Here is a 24,690-nt window from a genome sequence, read left to right on the forward strand (position 1 = left end):
GACAATGATAATAATGGGAGATTTTAACTACCCGGACTTGAGTAATGGCACTACTGGAACAGTTTAAGGGCAAAAATGTGTAAACCTATTACAGGACAATTTTATGGTCCAGTTTATTGAGGCCCCCAACTAGGAATGAAAAAAACACAGAAAAGTGCCTCTAAGTGCCATGTTTGATGTGCAGTAGAATAAAAATATCTAACACTTACATCTAGGTAAGGACTGGTATGCTCATGGGAGATTGAAATCTCCTAAGATTGTTTCCAGCGTCTAAAGCGTGTCCTGAGCGATCATTCAGTCCAGGCTGCAAGAGCCGCAGGGAGCCGGCTAAACCCTTTGGATGGCTGGAGGGGGTGATGATAATAAACAGCTCATGGAATGATGCTTCTGGGCGGTTGATATCAGCAGGATGTAGAGGAACCACAACGCACTTCAGAGCATGCGCAAAGCTCTTACAGAGCATGCACGCTCCTTTCTCAAGTGTCCACACTTGAGAAAGAGGTGGTTCTGGCCAGCTCAGTAGATTGCTTTAAGAAAGGCCTGGATTATTTCCTAAATGTACATAATATAACTGGGTACTAACATTTATAGGTAAAGTTGATCCAGGGAAAATCCAATTGCCTCTCTGGGATCAGGAAGGAATTTTTTACCCTGCTGTAGCAAATTGGATCATGCTTTGCTGGGGTTTTTCGTCTTCCTCTGGATCAACTGTGGGTAAAGGATTGTGTATATGGGATTGTATGATATTATTTTTTATTTATTTTTATGGTTGAACTAGATGGACTTGTGTCTTTTTTCAACCTGATTAACTATGTAACTATATAAAATCAGTATATTAATAAGTAAATGGAGTGGTGCTAAATATTTTGAATAATTCTCAAGTGAGGCAAAAAAACATTGATTTAATAATCATATAACAAAAGGAACATAGGGAGGAGCAGGGTGATGTCACTTCCGGTCATGGCCGATACCGGAGTTCGGATTCGTAAGCATTTTGCTTTTGTGTGACCCCACGGTCCCAGTTGCTGGATGCACAGTGGTATTTTAAACAGTAAGTCAATTAATAAACCTTTTGTTATTTACTGCACCATGAGGATTGTTATTCTTATTTCATGTGCGAACCGACTGAGTACCATTTACTACTGAGTGACTTACACTCTATGGAAACCAGTGATTCAATTGATGCGTGTTACCTTGTGATAGATTAATATCTGTGATATATAACAAGTTAATTGTGCATATCCATATTTACTTATATATTACTTTATTCTAACTAAAATATTATCCCAGAATTGCAACAAGTTAACTATCTATTTACCTAAGGGTTTTATCCTACACTACTAACCTTTTGCCGACATCATTCTGTTCCACATGTACCACATCTCAGAACAGCTCTGGAAGCAAAACACTCACACTCAAAAGTATGCTGAATGTTTTTACTTAGTTTTCATTCCATATTTTTCAGTCTTATATACGGTATGTAACAGGAAAGTCCAGTATCCTGTTTTAATTCTACACACGTCATATTCCATACATAACAGGAAAAAGTACTTTACAATAATAGTCAGCAAGAAACAATTAAGCATAGGCTCTTATGTAAAGGAAACAGATGTGTATGCGATAGGAAAAAGTACTCAGGAAGGAAGGATCACAGAATAGCAGAAATAACAGGAAAACAACAACTGTTCCCACAGATCAGATAACAATGGGAGGAAACTTCCTACACTCCATTACAAAACTGTCTGTGAAACGCAAAAATATATATCAGTGGAATTTTAACTTAAAGCATAACCCTAACAATTTCCTCTCATTTTTATCACAAAGTGACAATTATGAATCTTGCCTCCAATATGCATCATCCTGAATTGCCTTACTATAATTGCATTAGCCCATCTTTATAAACATGTATAGAAACATAAAACAATATACACATTAAATTAACATATGGCTGGATAATGATATATCAGCTCAATTGTTATCCCAATTGTATAGCAAATGTCCATGAAAACATAGAAGAGCATGAGACTTTAAAGTAATAAAATAGTCCTTGGCAAAAATTAAAACCAAAATGTCTCTCTTATATTGAGCCTTGCAAATGTTTATATGTTTTCCAGTGCAAAGTTCACATCATGAACTCCTCAAGTTCATTTTCTAACTTCTAAAAATACCTCCAAATATTCTGTATCAATTCATGCATTCAGAAGAGATCTACCACCCTTTAAGAACTTGCCACTCAGTAAGGACAAAACTTGACATCCACAAACAAACTGGAACTGATGTTGCAAAGAAACAAAGAAATCAACCTTCAGGTCTTCAGGCTGGCACGTCAAATCTGTCTTGTGTGGTGTTCACTGGACTTTCAGGCCTTGGGTTGGCATTGTAGCTCTTTTCCTCTAGGCTTTTCCCAGGAACTTTTAAAACAGGTGTCCCCAACCTTCAGCTTGTGGAAAGATAGAGAAGGGTTTACAAAGTGATGGCTTGTCAAAGCTTCTGGAATCATTCCAGGACTTCCTGCATAGCTTTAAAACAACAAGGAATTCCATGCATTTTTTCAATATTTAGTACTAAAAGTAGAACATCCGGATAGAGGGGCAAATAGGGGACAGATACTTCTCCAGTCAAAATGAATAACCACAGAAACACCTCACTACTAGATAAAGTCTTTCTTAACTATTGGAGGTATTTAAAAATAATAATAATATTCTGCCATTTTAAGAATTCAAACATACAGTTGTGCTCATAAGTTTACATACACTGGCAGAATGTATGATTTTTTTGGCCATTTTTCAGAAAATATGAATGACAACACAAAAGCATTTCCTTCACTCATGGTTAGTGTTAGTGGCTGAAGCCATCTATTATCAATCAACTGTGTTTACTCTTTTTAAATCATAATGGCAATAGAAATTACCCAAATTACCCTGATCAAAAGTTTACATACCCTGGTGATTTTGGCCTGATAACATGCACACAAGTTGACACATAGGGGTTTGAATGGCTATTAAAAGGTAACCATCCTCTCCTGCGATCTGTTTGCTTGTAATTATTGTGTTTGTGTGTATAAAAGGTCAATGAGTTTGTGGAATCCTGACAGACCCTTGCATCTTTCATCCAGTGCTGTACTGATGTGTCTGGGTTCTGGAACATGGGGTAAGTAAAAGAATTGTCAAAGGATCTGCGGGAAAAGGTAGTTGAACCGTATAAAAAAGGAAAGGGTTATAAAAAGATATCCAAGGAATTGAGAATGCCAATCAGCAGTGTTCAAACTCTAATCAAGAAGTGGAAAATGAGGGGTTCTGTTGAAACCAAACCACGGTCAGGCAGACCAACTAAAATTTCAGCTACAACTGCCAGGAAAATTGTTCAGGATGCAAAGAAAACCCCACAAATAACTTCAGATGAAATACAGGACTCTCTGAAATCATGTAGTGTGGCCGTTTCAAGATGCACAATAATGAGGCACTTGAAGAAAGATGGGCTGCATGGTTCGAGTCACCAGAAGAAAGATATTACTATGCAAATGCCACAAAGTATCCCACTTACAATATGCCAAACAGCACAGAGACAAGCCTCAAACCTTCTGGCACAAAGTCATTTGGAGTGATGAGACCAAAATTAAGCTTTTTGGCCACAACCATAAATGCTACATTTGGAGAGGAGTCAACAAGGCCTATGATGAAAGGTATACCATTCCTACTGTGAAACACGGAGGTGGATCGCTGATGTTTTGAAGATGTGTGAGCTACAATGGTACAGGAAATGTGGTCAAAATTGATGGCAAGATGAATGCAGTATGTTATCAAAAAATACTGTAGGAACATTTGCATTCATCAGCCAGGAAGCTGCGCATGGGACGTAATTGGACATTCCAACATGACAATGATCCAAAACACAAGGCTGAGTGTCAGAAACCATGAATCAGACAGACAGAAGCACAGTAAAATCTCACTTGTTTAATAATAAAAAAAGGTAAACAAAGTAAACGTAGTCAAAACATAGCCAGAGTTCAGGAACTGGAACGGATAGTCAGACAAGCCAAAATGTCAGGAAGCCAGAGATGAGCGTAGTAGAACAGCAAGCAGGATCTGGAGCCAGAAGGAATGTCAGCCAAGCAAGTCTTTAACAGGAACACAGGGGAGCGTCTCTATAGATGTGACCAAGGCGAAGGCAGAGCTCATCTGGGCTGGACGGCTTAAGTAGGCAGGACTGACGAGCAGGATATCATCAACAGCTGAGTCACTGTGGAGAGATAGGAGCCGGCAATTAGCCGACAGCTCGGTGGCCAGCTCAGAGAAGGAAGGGCTGAGCCCAGCCCTGACACCAAGTGAACCTGTCATTGGCTACAGCAGAATAAAGTGAAGGCTCTGGAGTGGCCATCTCAGTCTCCTGACCTCAATATCATTGAGCCACTCTGGGTAGATCTCAAACATGCAGTTCAAGCAAGACAGCCCAAGAATTTACAGGAACTAGAGGCTTTTTGCCAAGAGGAATATGCAGCTTTACAATCTGTTGGTATTTGTGGGTGGGGCTCTTTATCTTCTCAAAGACTTCAAGCTGTCATTGATGTTAAAGGGGGCAATACAGGGTATTAAGAACTGGGGTATGTAAACTTTTGATCAGGGTCATTTGGCTAGTTTCTGTTGTCATTATGATTTAAAACGAGTAAACACAGTTGATTGATAATAAATGGCTTCAGCCAAACACTAACCATGAGTGAAAAAAGTTTTTGTTTTATCATTCATATTCTCTGAAAAATGGCCAAGAAATCATACATTCTGTCAGGGTATGTAAACTTATGAGCACAACTGTAAGTCCATTAAGTATGAAGAAATAAAGTGTTTTCTAGCAGCAGTTCTCATTACTAGGCATATACACTCAATATTGCAGCAGAATTCAACAAATCAGAAAAAAGCTTCCAGTTCTCAGATTGGATTCTTCAACAGCATGCATATAACATGCAGTGTTATTAGTTACCTAATACCAACACCAATATCCTTGCCTGTATAGGCGGCTCTCCCTGTCAGAGGGGAGGTCTGTGCTGATAATCAGCACAGTGATTATCAGCATAGCTCCATCAGATGTGCCACCACAGCTGCCAAAAAGTGCCCATCAGCTGCCAGTCAGTACCCCATCAGAGACGGATGTCAGTGCCCATATCAGTGCCCACCAGTGCCAATCAGTGCCCATCACCATGCCAATCAGTGCCCAGCAGTAACACCGGTCAGTACCTCATCATCAGTGCTGCCCATCAGTGCCACCTGTCAGTGCCCATCACAGCCGCCTGTCAGTGCCCATCACAGCAGCCTGTCAGTGCCCATCAATACTGCATATCAGTGCCGCCTATTGATGCCCATCAGTGCTGCATATCAATGCCACCTATTAGTCCCCATCAATTCTACATATCAGTACCTCTTCATCAGTGCCACCTTATCAGTGCCAACTCATCAGTGCCCATCAGTGCCGCCTCATCAATGCCCACCAGTGAAGGAGAAAACAACATTTTATAACCGAAACAAAGAAAACCTTTTTTTTTTTCAAAAATTTTGGTCTTTTAAAGTTTGTTTAGCAAAAAATAAAAACCCCAGTGGTGATCAAATACCACCAAAAGAAAGCTGTATTTGTGAGAAGAAAATGATAAAAATTTAGTTTGGGTACAGTGTTGCATGACCGCCCAATTGTCATTCAAACTGACAGCACTGAAAGCTGAAAATGGTCCTGGGCAGGAAGGGGCCAAAGTGCCTGGTATTGAAGTGGTTAAAGAGGGAATGAGACACATCAATATATAAAAAGGCAGGACGCAACAGTGACATTCAAGATATAAGCCTTACACCTATAATTTTACCCATTGTTATACTGTTATCAATGTGCAATTGCAAGTTTCTTAAAATTGATAATGTTACCTGATCATGTTCCTCAGGAGAGGAAGTAGCTACAAAATGTTTAGGTACCTTGTAATACATAAAATTTAGAAATTACGTCATATTTACCAATTCCCATTCAAATTAAACATATCCCTTGGTATGGACTCAACATTTGATAATGGTTACTATATTTGAAAACAAACTTAGGCAAACCAGAACAGTGGCAAATATCATACTATAGATCTATGTACACATGGATGACCATACATTTCCCTATTATACAAACCTGTAATGCCGCGTACACATGACCGGACTTTCCAGCAGAATAGGCACTGACTTTTTTTCAACAGAGTTCCAACGGAGGTCTGCTGAAACGGACTTGCCTACACACGATCACACCAAAGTCCGATCGTTTAGAACGCGATGACGTACGATGGGACTAGAAAAAGGAAGTTCAATAGCCAGTAGCCAATAGCTGTGAATGAATGTATGTTGTATATGCCCGTCCCAAAAAAACAACAATGCTCTGCGCTTAGTACAATATTTTAACAGTGTATGTGCGGCACATAAATAATTATATGACTAGTAGAAGCTGCTTAAATAGTAGAACATGTATATAGGCAATAATGAATCAATTAAATTAGATAAATATATAAAGACACAATTATAAATATATAAAATATATAAAGTGTCTCTTCAGTATTGCAGCAGCGCTGTGCACCCCAATTAAACAGGGTCTCTTTCTTAATCTATTTCAGAAAGTTCAAACACGGATCAGATAGCCAGAGTCCCACCAATAAATAATCAAGATGTATTCTGTGAGGGTAGTAATCCTTTCACCAAGCGATACACCACGTGCTGGGGTCCCCAATGAAAACTCACTCACCAGAAATCAGATCAATAAAAGCCTTAATTAATAGTAGTAAATCTGCATCAATATCCAAAGCGACCACCAGATGTCAGTATTATTCCCAGTAGTTCCAATAGGATATGTAGAAGAAACAAAAATGCTCACATAGCGTGATACTGCTAAACATCTTTATTTGAACCATCCAAACATCCCCTTAAAACCATGCGTACCAAAATTTAATAAACATTGAGCAAAGATAACAAAGTGCACTGTGCCTGATTGCACAGGGCGTCGCCCTCAGAAGAAGTCCAGGAAGTGACGAAACGTTAGGGACGTGTTGCACAGGAAGTGACGCATGCGCTCCACCAACCGAGGAACCAGGAAGCGTGTGACTGTGGTTACACACAGGGAGCGCTCCTGACAGGTTTTCACGACTGGAGGACGCAATCAGGCACAGTGCACTTTGTTATCTTTGCTCAATGTTTATTAAATTTTGGTATGCATGGTTTTAAGGGGATGTTTGGATGGTTCAAATAAAGATGTTTAGCAGTATCACGCTATGTGAGCATTTTTGTTTCTTCTACATATCCTATTGGAACTACTGGGAATAATACTGACATCTGGTGGTCGCTTTGGATATTGATGCAGATTTACTACTATTAATCAAGGCTTTTATTGATCTGATTTCTGGTGAGTGAGTTTTCATTGGGGACCCCAGCACGTGGTATATCGCTTGGTGAAAGGATTACTACCCATGTTTGAACTTTCTGAAATAGATTAAGAAAGAGACCCTGTTTAACTGGGGTGCACAGCGCTGCTGCAATACTGAAGAGACACTTTATATATTTATAATTGTGTATTTATATATTTATCTAATTTTATTGATTCATTATTGCCTATATACAAGTAGCCAATAGCTGCCCTTGCGTAGTTTTTTTTCCGTCGGAATAGCATACAAATGAACGCTTTTCCTGATAGGAATTGATTCCATCGGAAAGATTTAAAACATGTTCTATTTCTAGGTCCGTCAGAATTTTCAAAAGAGAAAGTCCGATGAAGCCCACACATGATCGGAATATTCGATGGAATGATTCCGTCTGACCTTTTCTGCTGGAAAGTCCGGTCGTGTGTATGCGGCATAAGAGAGCAGCATTAGAAGCATCAGCACTGCCAGCTATGCTAATTGAACTCCATGCAACTGGCCGTAAAACAAAGGCTATTGTCAACAACAGCATATCTTAAACAGTGTGTCCCTACTAAAAGCAATAGTGGTTTGCAAGATCATGCACCCATTCTGCTTGCAAGTGGGGACCCCACCCTTCCCCATGATCATATGCCCTTAATGGTGTGAACATTCTTACTAATGCTGCTCTCGGATCGGGAGTAGAAATAAAAAGAAATAGGAGGCCTTACCATACCTGTGTTGCTTATGAAAGGTTCTGGTACTGGATGGATATCAACATCCTACTGTACAAGGAAGTAATCTGTATAAGTCCCCTTTTATCAAGAGGGAGCACTCTGTGAAGAACCATAAATTCTTGAGTTGGTGCACTAATTGGTCCATTATATTCCTGTGCACTGACATGTGGGGACAACATCCTACCTGAAGTAGGAGAAGATGAGCAATTATGCTACATGGTTTCTGGCATGGGGAGCTGTTGAGGGACATGCACAGTATTCCCAAACTCAAAATCATCTAAATTTAGTGAGGGGGCAACAAAACTCCCTATTTCTCCAGTAATGGGTATATCAGCCTGGGGTACATTTACAAAAGTGGTAGGCGTGAGGGCTTCTAATAGTGCAAAATATTCTGCACATCGGGAAATGGATTCCTTAAATGCATGCATACTTATATCTTTTAGTCTGACTGTTAAAGACATGTGTTCCTGCAAAACCTGCTGAACTAACCCTGACACTCGCCGATCCTTCTCCAGGTACCCTACATTTGTGGTATCTCCTTGTGACGTTTCCAAGTCAGCAAGGAGATAGGTAATTTGGTTTAGGCCAGAAGAGAGTGTGGAGAATGGAGGCTTAGGTTTCTTAATGCTCTGTGTAGGAATTCTCCTAGTTACCTTCCGTAGTCCGTTAGCTGTCTTTTGTTTCATTCTAACCTTTGCTTTAAGGCCAGTTTTCTTTACAAAAAAGACATTTGTCTGCAAAGTCTGAAACAATCTATGTTTTTGTAATGTTTTACGCCGTGCCTTAGAAAATCTTAACACTTTAAACAATGGTAAGAGCGGGATTGTCCCTTTAGCCATCCTGTAAAAAAAAAAGAGCAAATTATGCAAGCAAACCTATGGACCTTTTGAGTGTGCAACTGTTCTAGGAGCAGGAAAACCTGCTGGCACTGAAATAGCACCTGATAAACTGTTCAACTGCTGTGCATGGGCGTCAAAGCTGTAAAGTTGCACAATCAAAAAATACCCCTAGTCTGTCTCTCTCAGATTAGCACTCACGTGTAAGCAAGGCAGGGAATGTTAGAATCTATCAAGAGACTGAATAATATAGCTACTTACCAATGTTCTATATGCAAGCATAAATAAGCAATTATAAAATAACAAGTTATTACCTGAAAGATGTCTGGGCGTGTGGAAAGGAAAAACTCTTAACTGAAAGGAAAAATTTCAAGTCACTACCTTTACTGCCTAAGCTCAACAATACCTGTACAAGGTCCCACAGCTCAAATGCCAATTCCTGGTGGTACCTAAGCACTCAAGGCTTCTGTTCGAAATGGAGGGGGCATTCTGGGACAACGGTATGCACCGAAGCAACCTGTTCCCCAATGGCAACACCCCACCCAACACTGCTGATCACCAGTTGATAGATTAATATCTCTGATATATAACAAGTGAAATGGTACATATCCATATTCCCTTATATATTACTTTATTCTAACTAAAAGTTTATCCCAGAACTGCAACAAGTTAACTATCTATTTACCTAAGGGTTTTATCCCTCTCTATTTTATCTGTCTATGTAATCTCTACTAACCTTTGCCGGCATCATTCCGTTCCACACGTCCCACATCTCAGAGCAGCTCTGGAAGCAAAACACTCACACTCAAATGTATGCTGAATGTTTTTACTTAGTTTTCATTCCATATTTTTCAGTCTTTTATACGGTACGTAACAGGAAAGTCCATTATCTTGTTTTAATTCTACACACGTTATATTCCATACATAACAGGAAAAAGTACTTTACAATAATAGTCAGCAAGAAACAATTAACCATAGGCTTTCACATAAAGGAAACAGATGTATATGCGACAGGAAAAAGTACTCAGGAAGGATCACAGAATAGCAGAAATAACAGGAAAACAACAACTGTTCCCACAGGTCAGATAACAATGGGAGGAAACTTCCTACATTCCATTACAAAACTGTCTGTAAAACACAAAAAATATATATCAGTAGAATTTTAACCTAAAGCACAACCCTAACAGCTGGTAATTTAAGGTGAGCAGCCACTCCACACAGTGGTGGAGTTTGTCTTTTCCTTGGATTGAGCACATGACTGCACGATTGTTATATTATCATCATTTGAAGCAAATATTTCAGCACTTCACTAAAAAACTTTTAGGCTGGGTTCAAATCCAAGCCGCACGCGGCTCACAGCAGGGGCCCCGCTGCTCACTGTTTCAGGGACGATTCAGGGCTGAATTTTTGGCTGAATTCGACTCTGAAACTGAGCCAAAGACCCCTGTGCAATCTGCTCCGTAGCCGCCCCAGAGACGTGTGAACCGGCTCCATAAAGACCCGGTCACAATCTCCTGCTATGCGAATTGAATACAGGTAAATCCGCATCCAATTCGGATAAGTATGAACCCAGCTTATTGTGATACTCACTTTCCAGAATGGTGTAACAAGTAATTCTGCGCTGCCCTTGGAAAATAGCAGCTAACACAGCAAATTGGATAAATAGCAAAACAAGGGAAGACAATTAGTGTAGCGCTTAAAAAAACATGAGGTGACACATATATCAAATAAGGGGCAATGGACCCAAATAATCGCACCCTATAAAATGGGGTAAAGAAACATGTGCAACTGTGATAAACAATGTAAATGTGTGATAATGATAAAAGTCCAAGGAAAATCCAGGTGACAAAAATCAAAATGACAAATTTCAAAATGTGATTCAAGCTTCTTATGAATGTCCAAACAGTGAGTCAGGATGTATATCTAAAGTGAGGAGTACCACCACCGAAAATTAGGAGGCTTACCAGAACGTTTGAACCCACCAGAGCATATGCTCCATGAGCCAAACAGGCTTGTGTTATATGGATTAACCACTGGGAATGGACACTGGAACCCACAAATGGCTGGCGCGAGACCACCCGATTGTCCACAAGATGGAAGGCATCCTAGCGGATTTTTCTTGTGAGAGACAATGATCAAATGTCCATAGATATGGTAGGGGTAGTATGGAGAGGGAAAAACAGAAAAGACCACATAGCGTAAATCCGTTTGAGTACAAATACATTTTAATGAAGTAGGAAAACTCACATTTAGAAGATAAAATCAGCGCCTTTTAAAAACAAATGGCGGCAGTGGAGTACTTCCCAAAAGTACTCCACGGCCGCCATTTGTTTTTAAAAGGCGCTGATTTTATCTTCTAAATGTAAGTTTTCCTGCTTCATTAAAATTTATTTGTACTCAAACGGATTTACACTATGTGGCCCTTTCTGGTTCAAGGTACACAAGATAACAGTGAAGGTGACCACCTACCCCTTGATATTTTATCCTCCCCAGTACATTCTACACCACTCTTCACTGATGAAAACTTCCTACTCAAAATCCCTCGCTTTGCACAGGATAAATGCAATCTCGCATTCCCACTGTGAGAGATTGGTTTGTGCGACTGAACAGGGTGGCGGAAGTGCAAGAACTAGTTATCCTCTCTCAGGAATGTATCTCTTCCATCCATAGGCGATGGGCTTGTTGGATGAATTTAAAGACAAACGATGAGATGAATCTACACTAGCTGGTTGCTCAGTCTGGCTTATAGATGGATTTACAATTATTTACCCAACTCTGGGTACTTTAGGGTGTTGTTTTCGCTATTAGGGTTATATCTACTTCTTGCCCCCATGGGGCAAATCTTGAGCCCCGAGGAGTGTATTGCTCAATGATAACACTAGTGCTCTTTTGTGACCCTGCCTTTGCATCTCTGCCCCAATGTAGATTTATTTACCAGATATTTTTTTTAAGTTTTGTCCTTAACAGAGACATAACAAGTAGTAACAAGTAGCCACTTTAAGCAGTATTGACATCAATATATACAATATCTCACAAAAGTGAGTACACCCCTCACATTTTTGTAAATATTTTATTATTTCTTTTCATGTGACAACACTGAAGAAATGACACTTTGCTACAATGTAAAGTAGTGAGTGTACAGCTTGCAAAACCGTGTAGAATTTGCTGTTCCCTCAAAATAACTCAACACAGCCATTAATGTCTAAACCACTGACAACAAAAGTGAGTACACTCCTAAGTGAAAATGCCCTAAATAGGCTCAATTAGCCATTTTCCCTCCCCGGTGTCATGTGACTCTTTAGTGTCTCAGGTGTGAATGGGGAGCAGGTAAATTTGGTGTTATCGCTCTCATGCTCTCATACTGGTCAATAGAAGTTCAACAAGGCACCTCAGGGCAAAGAACTCCCTGAGGATCTGAAAAAAAAGAATTGTTGCTCTACATAAAGATGGTATATCGCAAAAAATCTGCACTAACCCCAAAATTGCTATCTTATTTAAAAGGTGATGAGGGTTCAAAAGTGAACAGCAGAATATTTCCACACAATTCTACACATATAAAGTGAAATTATTTTCTTTGGATTACAAAAAACTATATAAATAAACAAACAAACTATCCAGTGAGTGAAATGAGACAAATGACAAAAAGTGCTGCAACCTTAAAAAAAACGGAATTTTCCATTTTAGCAATATGGTAACTATATTCAGGTGTGCTACTAATGTCACAAACAAACGGACTGAGGGATCTCCCTCAACTTGGATGTGTATGTGAATTATACCTTAGAGCAACAATAGTAAATAACAAAAAAATTGTAACACAAATGTTGGGTATTGCACCTTCCAGTGAGGTAATATGTGAATGATTACAATGTAGCAAAAAAGTCCACTGAAGGAATAGATAGTTGAAGGAAGACAAAGAAAGTCCTGCAACATAAATATATGTGTATGCTTCCTGGGTAAATTAATCTTTTCTCTGTGAACCAGACTTTTGTGATATAATGAGAAAAGGTGGCCGCTTACCAGATCCGTGGGACCCCTATCACGGGGGTCTTATGGGCTCATAGAGTATCCAGGAACAGCTGATAAGATCCTCTTACTCAGTCATTCATCCCCCCAGGTTCCTCCACTGGCATCAAGGTAGCGGTGTAAAGAAATCCCATACACTGGAGCAGCTGATCATATGGAAGAGCTGATCGGATCACACAGACTCACTCCTTCACAGGCGCTGTTTAGTTCTATGCAGCCGGACTGTCTTCAATAGTGACTTTCGCCGTATGTGAATTAAAAAAACAGGAGAAACTCCATAGTGTAATAGGTAAAAACTTCTTTAATAAAACAAAGACATGGCCGGCATCCAAAATGTTAGCAGAAAATCAAAAAATACGGAAAGTTTTAGCGACACTGCTGCATTCAGGCTAGTCAGCTGCTATGTGGTGACATCAGGTTTCTTGGCTTCCCCTATGCTGCATTTCTCCGTAAGAGGCATCGACTGGGAAAGGAGGCTGAAACCAGACATCACACACACCACACCTTTTTAAGTATCTCAGCAGGCAGGATGACACCGGAAACAAGATTGGGGTAATTACCCAATCAGTTCACAGTGTGATCAAATCCATTAAGGGTCTGTAAGTGTTAATATGCTGTGCCAGATATATATAATGAAATCAGTCACACTACCACAATAACACTTGCCGTAAAAAAAAAACGGAATAATCAAAAAGTTATATATAAAACATATTAAAATTTATACATAGAAGTTAAAAAAACTTGGTATTACTCCAAATCTTGTAAATGTCATAAAAAACAGCAACCTCAATTATTGTGTTAAGTAAGATCATAACTACACAAAATGACATTTGGAACCAAAACAGATAATATGGGACATCGCATGTCATTCATTCACCTCCTCCTGAAAGGGGGGGGGGGAATCTTGTTGTAGACAAGGTGAGACATCCGATAATCGGACAAACCAAAGAGAGTAGATATCATTAAACGTGTGCACTAACTTTATAGAACCTCAAACGGGATGCATGTGAATGCATAAAAAGCAAAGATTTGTTTGTAGACAAGGTAAGACATCCGATATCGGACACACCAAAGAAAGTAAGTATCATTAACCTTGTTACACTAACTTTATGAAGCCTCAAAGCAATGCATGTGAATGCATGAAAGGGGAAAAAATGTTTTGTTTTTTTTTTGTTTTTTTTTTTATTCAACAGAGGAAAAAACTCCTCTGTTAAATAAACAGAGGAATCTATCTAGCAGAGGAGCAAGGATCTGGAAGTACAGGTCCTAACACTTTGTCGCACTTCAGAGTCTGCCAGTGCTTACGAATGATTTTGTTCACCCACCAATATTGCGACAAAAAGGTGGTTAAAAAAGACCATTCCAACTTTTTGGTGTTTTTGTTCTCATCCCTATTTTTGGGGACCAAAAGACTTGGTCTGTCAAGAAGAGCAACTTCATGTAGGTCCTAATATTTCATTAGACAGTGGACACCACCCAAAGTGGCTTAAAGCCATTCCTAAAAGACAATTTCAACGTATTCGAAGAAATTGTTCCCATATAGAAGACTTCCAGGTTCAAGCAAATGTCTTAAAAGACCGGTTCATAGAAAAAGGTTATGAGTCTTCCCTATTGGATAAGGACCTACATGAAGTTGCTCTTCTTGACAGACCAAGTGAAATGTAGATATAAGCCTTGGATCCTCTGTCCTGCAGATAATGCTGGGATCTGTTCCATGGTGAGTAGATGTTATGGCAGTGGTTCTCAACTCCAGTCCTCAGGACCCACCAACAGGCCAGGTATGCAAGATAACTGAAATACATCACAGATGATATCACTTGCTGCTCAGTGATTGCAGTATTCTAGTCTGCAACTCCCCAAGGTAATACTTCAAATCTGGCCTGTTGGTGGGTCCTGAGGACTGGAGTTGAGAACCACTGTGTTATGGGGATGGACCCTACCACGCAAGTCAATGGCAAGCTCAGTGGTTGAAGTAGGAGGGGAGAGTTCTTGTCCCAATCAGTTTTGTATGGTGCCATCCGAGGAGAGGTTTCATTCAGTTGCAGGCTCCATAGGCATCCAGTGGCCACCAGGAAATGAAACCAGCGTGGAACGTGGACGGAAGTGACAGGAACATACCGAAGGACTGATTGGGACAAGAACTCTCCCCTCCTACTTCAACCACTGAGCTTGTCATTGACTTGCATCGTAGGGTAAATTCATTTTAATCTTGTAAGTGTTTTTAATCTTTACATTAAATTCCCCCCTGTGATACTGCACTTAGTGGCGCTTCCCTTCCCTCTTCCTTCTTGCATTTTATATTCAGCCTTCTTTTTTCAGCTCTTATCCAACCTAAATGGGGATCCCTCCACCTCTTTCTTTGTATTACTTGAATGCTGAACTTTGTTTTATTGCCGCTGACCTCTTCCCCTTGTAATTTTACTGGACTCAGTGCTGCAATGTTTACAGTGCCTTTTCTTTTTTTTTTAACACCATCTGGCAAATTCAGTCTGCCATTCTGATTGTACGATACTGTATTGAGAGAGGGCCACAAAAACATTTTCCTCTATGGAATACTCCAATCATTAAAAGCCTTGCATTCCTTTCAGGAGGAGGTTCAGATGAATTTCCAACCATACTGCACATAAAAATATACTAAAAATGCATGTGCAGTAATGTGCTTTTGCATAAATTTTTATGCACTTTTCTTGCATTTACAGTATCTCACAGAAGTGATTAAACCCTTCACATTTTTGTAAATATTTTATTATATCTTTTCATGTGACAACACTGAAGCAGTGCTCACAGATACAGGCAGGTACAATGTAAAAAGTAGTGAGTGTACAGCTTGTATAGCAGGGTAAATTTGCTAAAAGAATATACTAATGCGCAAACCAATAACTATTAGTAGTGAGTAGCTGCCAACATGAAATATGTTCCCACACTGATAGATAGAAATGAATAAATGTGGCGCTTTCTCAGTGATCAAAGCAATAATGCTATAATAAATGATCAAGTGTAATGATAACCAATTCATCAATGGCAAAGTGCTATTTGGATAAGTGCAAATAACCCTAAATCCAGAAATAGGTGTAAAACCTTCACAGTGCAAATAAAATATAATTAAATATAGTAATGCAATAATAGTCAATAATAGATACAACTTAAAGTGCAATAATAACTTGTGACAAAAAGCCCATAAAGTGCTTGGTGCAGTCAATCTTCAGTGCACAGAAATAATTCATACACTGTGTCATCGATCACAGTGCAGACCAATATATCAAATTCCTCAATAGTGCTTCACCATTCGTGTGTACAGTGTGCCCCAGCCTCTCACCTCAAAGAAAGACCCCTACGGGTCTAGTCACACCAATGATGAATCTCTCATATGCATCCACAGCAGTAGGCTCTCTCCTTGTAGTCCTCTACTAGATGGGGCAGCCGTGTTAACAGATAAAGGCAGGTATTTATTAAAACATAGCCATCTCCTCCACCTCCTTCACTTTTTTACCAACAAGGCTACATGTAATAAAAATAGGTCTCCATGTGTAGTATACCCTTTCACATCTGACCACAACGCTGGGCCTATCCCGTATGACATTACTCATATGGTCTTTTTGTTTGGTCACCTCTGCGGTGACGATCAAGGGGTCGGAATCGGACTTTTCAATGCAGTTGCGTCACCTTGGCATTGGCTTCTGCCATTGCCATGGTAGTGCGCACCGTGACGTTTAGGTTAGTGTATTAATGACAGGAGGGGGAGTGGCCAATTGTCCAGCTTGCCAATGATTGGCTCGGCCGGCCCTGACCACAGATGAGGCTACCTTCTGAGCGGCCGTTTGCCCTCCCCACATAAGAGGCTTGGAGCGCACGCTCCACAGGAAGGAGTGGGGGAGATGCCAGCGGCGCATTGGTTGCCGGCTTGTATCTCCTCCTCACTTACATTCGAGGCTTGGAGCGCACGCTCCTCGTGATGACCGTGAGAGACATCAGCGGCGCATTGTTCGCCGGCTGTTGTCTCCTCCCCGGTCACATGTCTTAGACACTTGGAACGCAGGCTCCTCTAACCAGTGTGAGGCTTGGAACGCAAGCTGATCTGGCTTTCGAGACCCCCCTAATGTGTACACCCCTGTGTAACCCCCGAATTACTATACACTTCAAGCCTAATGCAGTGTGTCAATATACATGGGAATAATACCATATGAAGCCAGTTTACAGTGTTTTTAGTATTAAACCTTGTACTTCCGGTTCCGCCATGATGGGGGGCAGACCCAATTATTTTGTAATGGTGTCTACAGTCCATATATATGGGCTATGTGGAGAGGCTGTTTTATGCCCCAGTTGAAGGCTCTTTAGTCGAAACACATAGGGCGTTTTAGCTTTCCACGTTGCCTCCAATTTTTATTCAGGGATCACTTTTTACCCTGTAAGGTTTTTTATTCAATAAATCCCTTTAATTTTTGACGTACGCCATGTGGAGCCCCTTTTTTCTTTTTTCTCCATGATTTCATCCATGATTGGTTTCTTTTGACCTCTCGAACCTGCCTGGTATCAGAGAGTGTGCGAGTGAGCTGACCACCCCCACCATTGACTGTCCTGGCTATCGGTGACTGTGACTCAAGTGATAATCTTGCCTATCGGAGATCGAGACCGATGGGAGAACCTTTGGGGAGAGTTCACGGGAGGCTACCTCCACAAGCTCTGACAGATGTACTGCTATATGGCAGATACGTCCCACTGGATCTGGTAAGAGTACCTAACTCTAGATGTTTATGAGGTGTTGCCTGTGATTGATGTGTATTCCAGTCTTCAGTCAACATCCTGTGTCCAAGCATCCCCTCTGTTTGAGAAGACTCCTTCTACTTATATATATTGACTCTAGTTTCTTGACTCTAGTCTGCAGAGCTTAGCACATTGCTTCTGGATATTCTTATACTTAACACATTTCTTTTGGACGTTCCTATACACCTCACAAGTGTTTATTGTGTTGATCAATATTACTTATAGTTGTTTTAAAGTCACCGATTTATTTATATTTGATACACTTTTTTATTATTGGTTTAGCGCTGCACATATTTTTTATATACTCCATGTGTAGTATTCCAATAGGATAATTTATTATAAAACGTACGCGTTACGTCACCGCTCACGTGACTTCAAGATACCATTGATGAAGTCACATGAGTGGTCACGTTACGCAGAGGGAGGAGCCAGGTGAACGTCACTTCCGAGACCGGAAGTCCCTGACACATGAGAAAGCTGATGACTGATGATTTTACGTGCGAGTTGCTACTTTTTTAAATAAATTATCCTATTGGAATACTACACATGGAGACCTATTTTTATTACACGTGAGCCTTGTTGGTAAAAAGTAGAGGAGATAGCTACGTTTTAATGGAAATACCTGCCTGTATCTGTGAACACCACTGCCCCATCTAGTAAGGAGAGAGCCTACTGCTGTGGATGCATATGAAAGATTCATCATTGGTGCGACTAGACCCGTAAGGGTCTTTCTTTGAGGTGAGAGGCTGGGGCACACTGTACACACAGATGGTGAAGCACTATTGAGTAATTTCATATATTGGTCTGCACTGTGATCGGTGACACTGTGTATGAATTATTCCTGTGCACTGAAGATTGACTGCACCAAGCACTTTGTGGACTTTTGGTCACAAGTTATTATTGCACTTTAAGTTGTATTGTATCTATTATTATTATTGCATTACTATTTATTTTATTTATTAGCACTGTGAAGGTTTTACACCTATTTCTGGATTGAGGATTATTGGCACTTCGCACTTTATTTGCCATTGATGAATTAGTTATTTGGCCATCATTACACTTGACGATTTATTACAGCATTATTACTTTGATCACTGAGAAAGCACCACATTTATTCATTTTTATTAGTGTAAATTTGCTGTCTCCTCAAAATAACTCAACACACAGCCATCAATGTCTAAATCACTGGCAACAAAAAGTTAGTACACCCCTAAGTGAAAATGTTCAAAATTGGGCCCAAAGTGTCAATATTTTGTGTGGCCACCATTATTTCCCAGCACTGCCTTAACCCTCTTGGGCATGGAGTTCACCAGAGCTTCACAGGTTGCCACTGGAGTACTCTTCCACTCCCCATGACAACATCTTGAAGCTGGTGGATGTTAGAGACCTTGCACTCCTCCACCTTCCATGTGAGGATGCCAGACAGATACTCAATCAGGTTTAGGTCTGGAGACGTGCTTGCAGCTTCTTTAGCAAGGCAGTGGTCATCTTGGAGGTGTGTCTGGGGTCGTTATTTTGGAATACTGCCCTGTGGCCCAGTCTCCGAACATGCGCTGCTTCAATATGTCACAGTACATGTTGGCATTAATGGTTCCCTCAATTAACTGTAGCTCCCCACTGCTGGGAGCACTCATGCCGTCCCAGACAATGACACTCCCACCGCAATGCTTGACTGTAGGCAAGACACTTGTCTTTGTACTCCTCACCTGGTTGCCGCCACACACGCTTGACACCATCTGAACCAAATAAGTTTATCTTGGTCTCATCAGACCACAGGACATGGTTCAAGTAATCCATGTCCTTAGTTTGCTTGTCTTCAGCAAACTGTTTGCAGGCTTTGTGCATCTTCTTTAGAAGTGGCTTTCTTCTGGGATGACAGCCATACAGACCAATTTTATGCTGTGTGCGCCCTATGGTCTGAGCACTGACAAGCTGACCCCCCACCCCTTCAACCTCTGCAGCAATGCTGGCAGCACTCATAAGTCTATTTCCCAAAAACAACCTCTGGCTATGATGCTGAGCACATGCACTCAACTTTTGGTTGACCATGGCGAGGCCTGTTCTGAGTGGAACCTGTCTTGTTAAACCGCTGTGTGGTCTTGGCACCATGCTGCAGCTCAGCTTCGGGGTCTTGGCAAAAATCTTATAGCCTAGGCCATCTTTATGTAGAGCAACAATTCTTTTTTTTTTTTTTTTTTTCAGATCCTAAGAGTTCTTAGCCATGAGGTGCCACTTTGAACTTCCAGTGGCCAGTATGAGGGAGCACGAGAGCGATAACACCAAATTTAACACAGTTGCTCCCCATTCACACCTGAGACCTTGTAACACGAGTCACCTGACAACGTGGAGGGAAAATGGCTAATTGGGCCCAATTTGGACATTTTTACTTAGGGGTGTACTCACTTTTGTTGCCAGTGGTTTAGACATTAATGGCTGTGTGCTGAGTTATTTTGAGAGGACAGCAAATTTACACTGTTATACAAGCTGTACACTCACTACTTCACATTATAGCAAAATAACATTTCTTTAGTGTTGTCACAAGAAAATATAGAATATTTACAAAACTGAGGGGTGTACTCACTTTTGTGAGATACTGTATATATGTTAAGGTGTGCGGCAATGTGAATGAGGCACAGAAATAATGTTTTCTGTGTCCTTGCAATCACCTGCACTTCTCAAGTGCAGAAAAATGCAGGTCACTGGACATGGTATGAATGAGCTCACTGAAAACAATTTATGTTTATTGGAACTGGAGTGCGAGTGACCCACATACTCCAGCTGTAACTTGTGCCAGATGTTCAGCACTGACTGCAATGTACAGGGAGTGAAAGTCAGGCAGTAGACACTCGTCATTGTGGATATTTTTTTTTCATAGTGCACATTAAACACTTTTTGGGTGGAGTTAAGGTTTAAGATCTATAACATCTAAAACAAAACATTGCTTATTGTGAGTGTGGCGCCCCCTGGTGTGAGTGCAAATTTATGTTTTGGTTCATGTTTAACTTGTAAGTCTTGATGAGTCAAAAATTTATTGCAGGTCAGGGCTGGATGACTCATACAGGTAGGTCTCTAGTGCCTCCCCTGATTCTGGAGGTTTGGAGAAATTTCTAGAAACTGGAGGGTGGAGGCCAGGAGGGTTTGATCTGCATACTTAGGGGAGCCAATCCCCAGGCAGTGAGCCTGGCATGGTGTCTGAGCCAGCCCTTAAATATGGATGAGTCATGTTGGCAAGGGAGTCGGATGGATGAGCTGAGGAGGCCGTCGGTGGTCCCTGCCGAGGGGGGGGGGGTGGGAGCCCTCTACCTCGGGCTGGCCTTGGAGTATCCTGATAGTATTGCAGTTTGAAAGGAATCTTTTCCTAATAGGCAGCGAGAGCAAGGAGGACAGTGCGTACATCAGCACAGTCAGGGACTTACAAGGGGAAAGACTGCCACACGCAGCAGGTCTTTCTGGAAGACAGCATCGTGCTTAATCCTTTACTGTGTCCTGGGAGATCTTAGGTAGCCGGGTAGGCTGGTGAAGAAACTTCCAGGTGGGTTGGTGGAGAAGCAGCTAGGTGGGCTGGCATTTACAGTTGGTAGAACTGGAACCAGTGTCTACAGGGGAGTTGTAAGCTGCATTCCGGAATACCTCCAACACGTTGTTTTACTTTCTAAAAGGACAGAGTTCCTAGTTCTTAAAGGGGCTTTTGCATCTTTTCAGAGATGGTCAGTGTTCAGGAAGGAGACAAACAGTTGTACATGAGGAGGAATTTGTCCCTAGGCATCCCATATATCCCTTCACCCCATCCAAGGTGTTATCCCCCCAATTATAACAAAAACAAGCCAAGGGACTGACTTCTGTCTGGATGTGGAGAATGCATGTTGCCTGAGTGCAGAAGTAGGAGAGCCAGTCACCAGAAGCTCCTGCAGGGAATAGTGCTACACTTATAGAAGCAGGAAAGGCTGAAATTGGACACAAGTAAATTAACTTGTAAGTGAAAGGTCTCCTTTCATGCACATGTCCCTTTTTAAAAAAACAAATATACTATACCACAAATTTTTTCAGTCTTTATTACATTTCAAAATGGATTAAAATAAGCGCATTCAGGTTATCCATAAAACCATTAAAATATTGTTCTTCCCACCACCTTACAAACCATTAAGTCGTGATGCATCTTACACAAAAGGTTTATTTTAAGATTTTTTTTTTTTTAGTTAGATTGAAAACAAAGCCAGACACCCTTCCATAGGATGCAAAATCAGTCATAGGATTCTGGTTTTAGCTACATAAATATAACGTACAAATATACATCTACCAAATAACTGCTCATACCACTTGTATAGCAAATGTTGTGTTGCAGTTCTCCACAGGACATTAGGTAGACAAGCTTTCATCTAAGACAGAACACGTAGAACAAAAAACATTTCCTCTGTTAGTAAAGGCTTCCTAGACGCATACGAAGTAAAGGCTTCCTAGACATACAAAGATAAAGCAGAGTATGCGTTTTTCGTTTACACCCTACAGGCTGTTCCAGCTTAAAGTCTGTACCATGGTGCACAAAGACAACGGGAAGGTGCGCTATGAGCAATGAAATATCTTGACTGAAGGTAAGTGTTCTGACATTTTTTACAAGATAAAAGGAAAAATATGGACAAAAAGGAAAGGAAAAAAAAAAATCTTATACATCAAAGGTCCTTTGTCCTCTAAAATGCAGGAATCGCCAACCAGTCTCCTCATTAACCACGTGTATAGCAGACACAGAGCCAGCCGATACTGGCAAAGTAAAAAAGTACAGCTCCATCTCAAAGACTTCTTCCAGAGAGTTTCACCGCCGTTCCAGCATCTTTGGCTTCTCTGCTCCAGTTAAATTTGCTTGACTGCGAGAATGCCAGTATGTGTCCACTAGGGCTATTTGGTGGGGGGAAAGAATTTAAAAATTGAACAAGCAGTCCTGCCTCTCATTACCAGTTTTTTTTTTTTTTTTTTTTTGAGATCTGCTTTCTGAAACCAAAGCCTACATCCAAGACCAACAGCCATGAGTTAAGGTGCCTGGCTATGAATGCAGAGGCCAAACAATCTCCCTTGCATTGTATGAAAAAACATGTTTTGCATCAGCTAATTGAATGCTTGTGCCTATGCCGGAGGGAGGTGGAGCAAAATAGGAATTGGCTAAAAGTCAAAATGGACCCATTGATTTGTTAAAAATGAAAAACCCTGAAAACGCAACAGATATCTATGATGCAAATAGCATTTAACAAGAATGGACAAAGGCATAAACCAATCTTCTCCACTGAAGATTTTATAATCAAACAAGTCGCATCAGAATTGTATGTGCTGCCACGGATAGGTTTCACACTCTATTGCACTTATGCAGCAAAGACCAGTTTGTGCCTTCATCTATTCTATGCATTAATAGTGGCTAAATAGGGATGCACCGATACCAGGCATTTGTGTGAGTATTGGCACTCGCCAAAATGCTCCTGATACTTTGCGGTGCAATTTACATCGTTATAAAATGAATGGGCACAAATCACGCTGCAAGAAAATTGCATGCAATTTGAATAGGAACATGGTGAGATTCCTGTCTGAATCGAATGTGATTTCCCCTACTGCTTGTGTGTGTATATATAGAAGCACCATCTAGTTGGCAGTTTAGAACTCACAACATTCAGCAGTGGAAGTGCTTTTCCTGTAAGTAGGTGGAGACAGATTAGAAGGTTTAAAGCAACAATCCTTTATTGGAAAACTGGAGCTCCTGGGAGTGGGCAGTGAGCCCAAAACGATGCCGGATCGATGGATGTCCTTTTTTGTTGCCCACACAGTACTGTCTCCATAGTGGAGCACTTCTGCCCGCTCCTGGAGTTACCCCCAGCCAGCGGTGACAAGCCCCGATGGCAGCTGTCATTTCTGGGTGCGCCGGCTCTGTCCATTAATACAACCGTTTGGATTAGAGGCAGCCGTTCATTCCACCAGGCTCAGCAGAGTAAAACTACAGAACCCTTGAGTCACAGTGCCTCACTGGCACACGATCATCTCCCTGCATGGACTTTTATCTAATGCCATCAGTCTGTTCAGTTTTCTAATAAGTTATTGCTGCTTTGAACTTCTAATTTGTCTCCACCTACTTACTGGAACATAGTTACATAGTAGGCGAGGTTGAAAAAAAAAAAAAAAAGAAGACACAAGTCCAACCTATGTGTGTGATTTTATGTCAGTATTACATTATATATCCCTGTATGTTGGTCGTTCAGGTGCTTATCTAATAGTTTTTTTAAATCATCAATGCTCCCCGCTGAAACCACTGCCTGTGGAAGGGAGTTCCACATCCAAACCGCTCTTACATAAAGAAACCTCTACACAGTTTAAGGTTAAACCGCTTTTCTTCTAATTTTAGTGAATGGCCGTGTCTTATTAAATTCCCATTCGCAGAAAAGTTTTATCCCTATCGTGGGGTCACCAGTACAGTAGTTGTACATTGAAATCAAATCCCCTCTCAAGCGAGAACAAGTTCAGTGCTCGTAACCTTTCCTTATAACTAAGGTCCTCCAGACCCTTTATTAGTTTTGTTGCCCTTCTCTGGACTCCCTCCTGTTCTAGCACATCCTTCCTGAGGACTGGTGCCCAGAACTGGACAGCATACTCCCAGGTCCGGCCGGACCAGAGATTCTTGTAGAGTGGGAGAATTGTCATTTTATCTCTGGAGTTAATCCCCTTTTTAATGCATGCCAATATTCTGTTTGCTTTGCTTGCAGCTGCTTGGCATTGCATGCCATTGCTGAGTCTGTCATCTACTAGGACCCCCAGGTCCTTCTCCATCCTAGATTCCCCCAGAGGTCCTCACCCCAGGGAGTAGATTGCATTCATTATTTTGCCACCCAAATGCATTATTTTACATTTTTCCACATTAAACCCAATTTGCCATGTAGTTGCCCACCCCATTAAAAATTGTTCAGATACT

General features: G+C 40.9%; 1 long non-coding RNA gene across 1 annotated transcript; it reads right to left on the reverse strand.

The window, feature by feature from the left end:
• Positions 1-1,506: 1,506 nt before the first annotated feature.
• On the reverse strand, positions 1,507-9,797 carry LOC141134460 (uncharacterized). The gene is made up of 3 exons (XR_012243158.1): positions 9,703-9,797; positions 9,281-9,320; positions 1,507-2,440 (listed from the first exon to the last, which is right to left on the reverse strand). It is a non-coding gene; the product is annotated as an uncharacterized lncRNA (long non-coding RNA).
• Between the last annotated feature and the right edge of the window lie 14,893 nt (positions 9,798-24,690).

Source organism: Aquarana catesbeiana, linkage group LG03 (genome assembly GCF_042186555.1).
Source record: "Aquarana catesbeiana isolate 2022-GZ linkage group LG03, ASM4218655v1, whole genome shotgun sequence".
In the NCBI taxonomy this organism is placed as follows: Eukaryota; Metazoa; Chordata; class Amphibia; order Anura; family Ranidae; genus Aquarana; species Aquarana catesbeiana.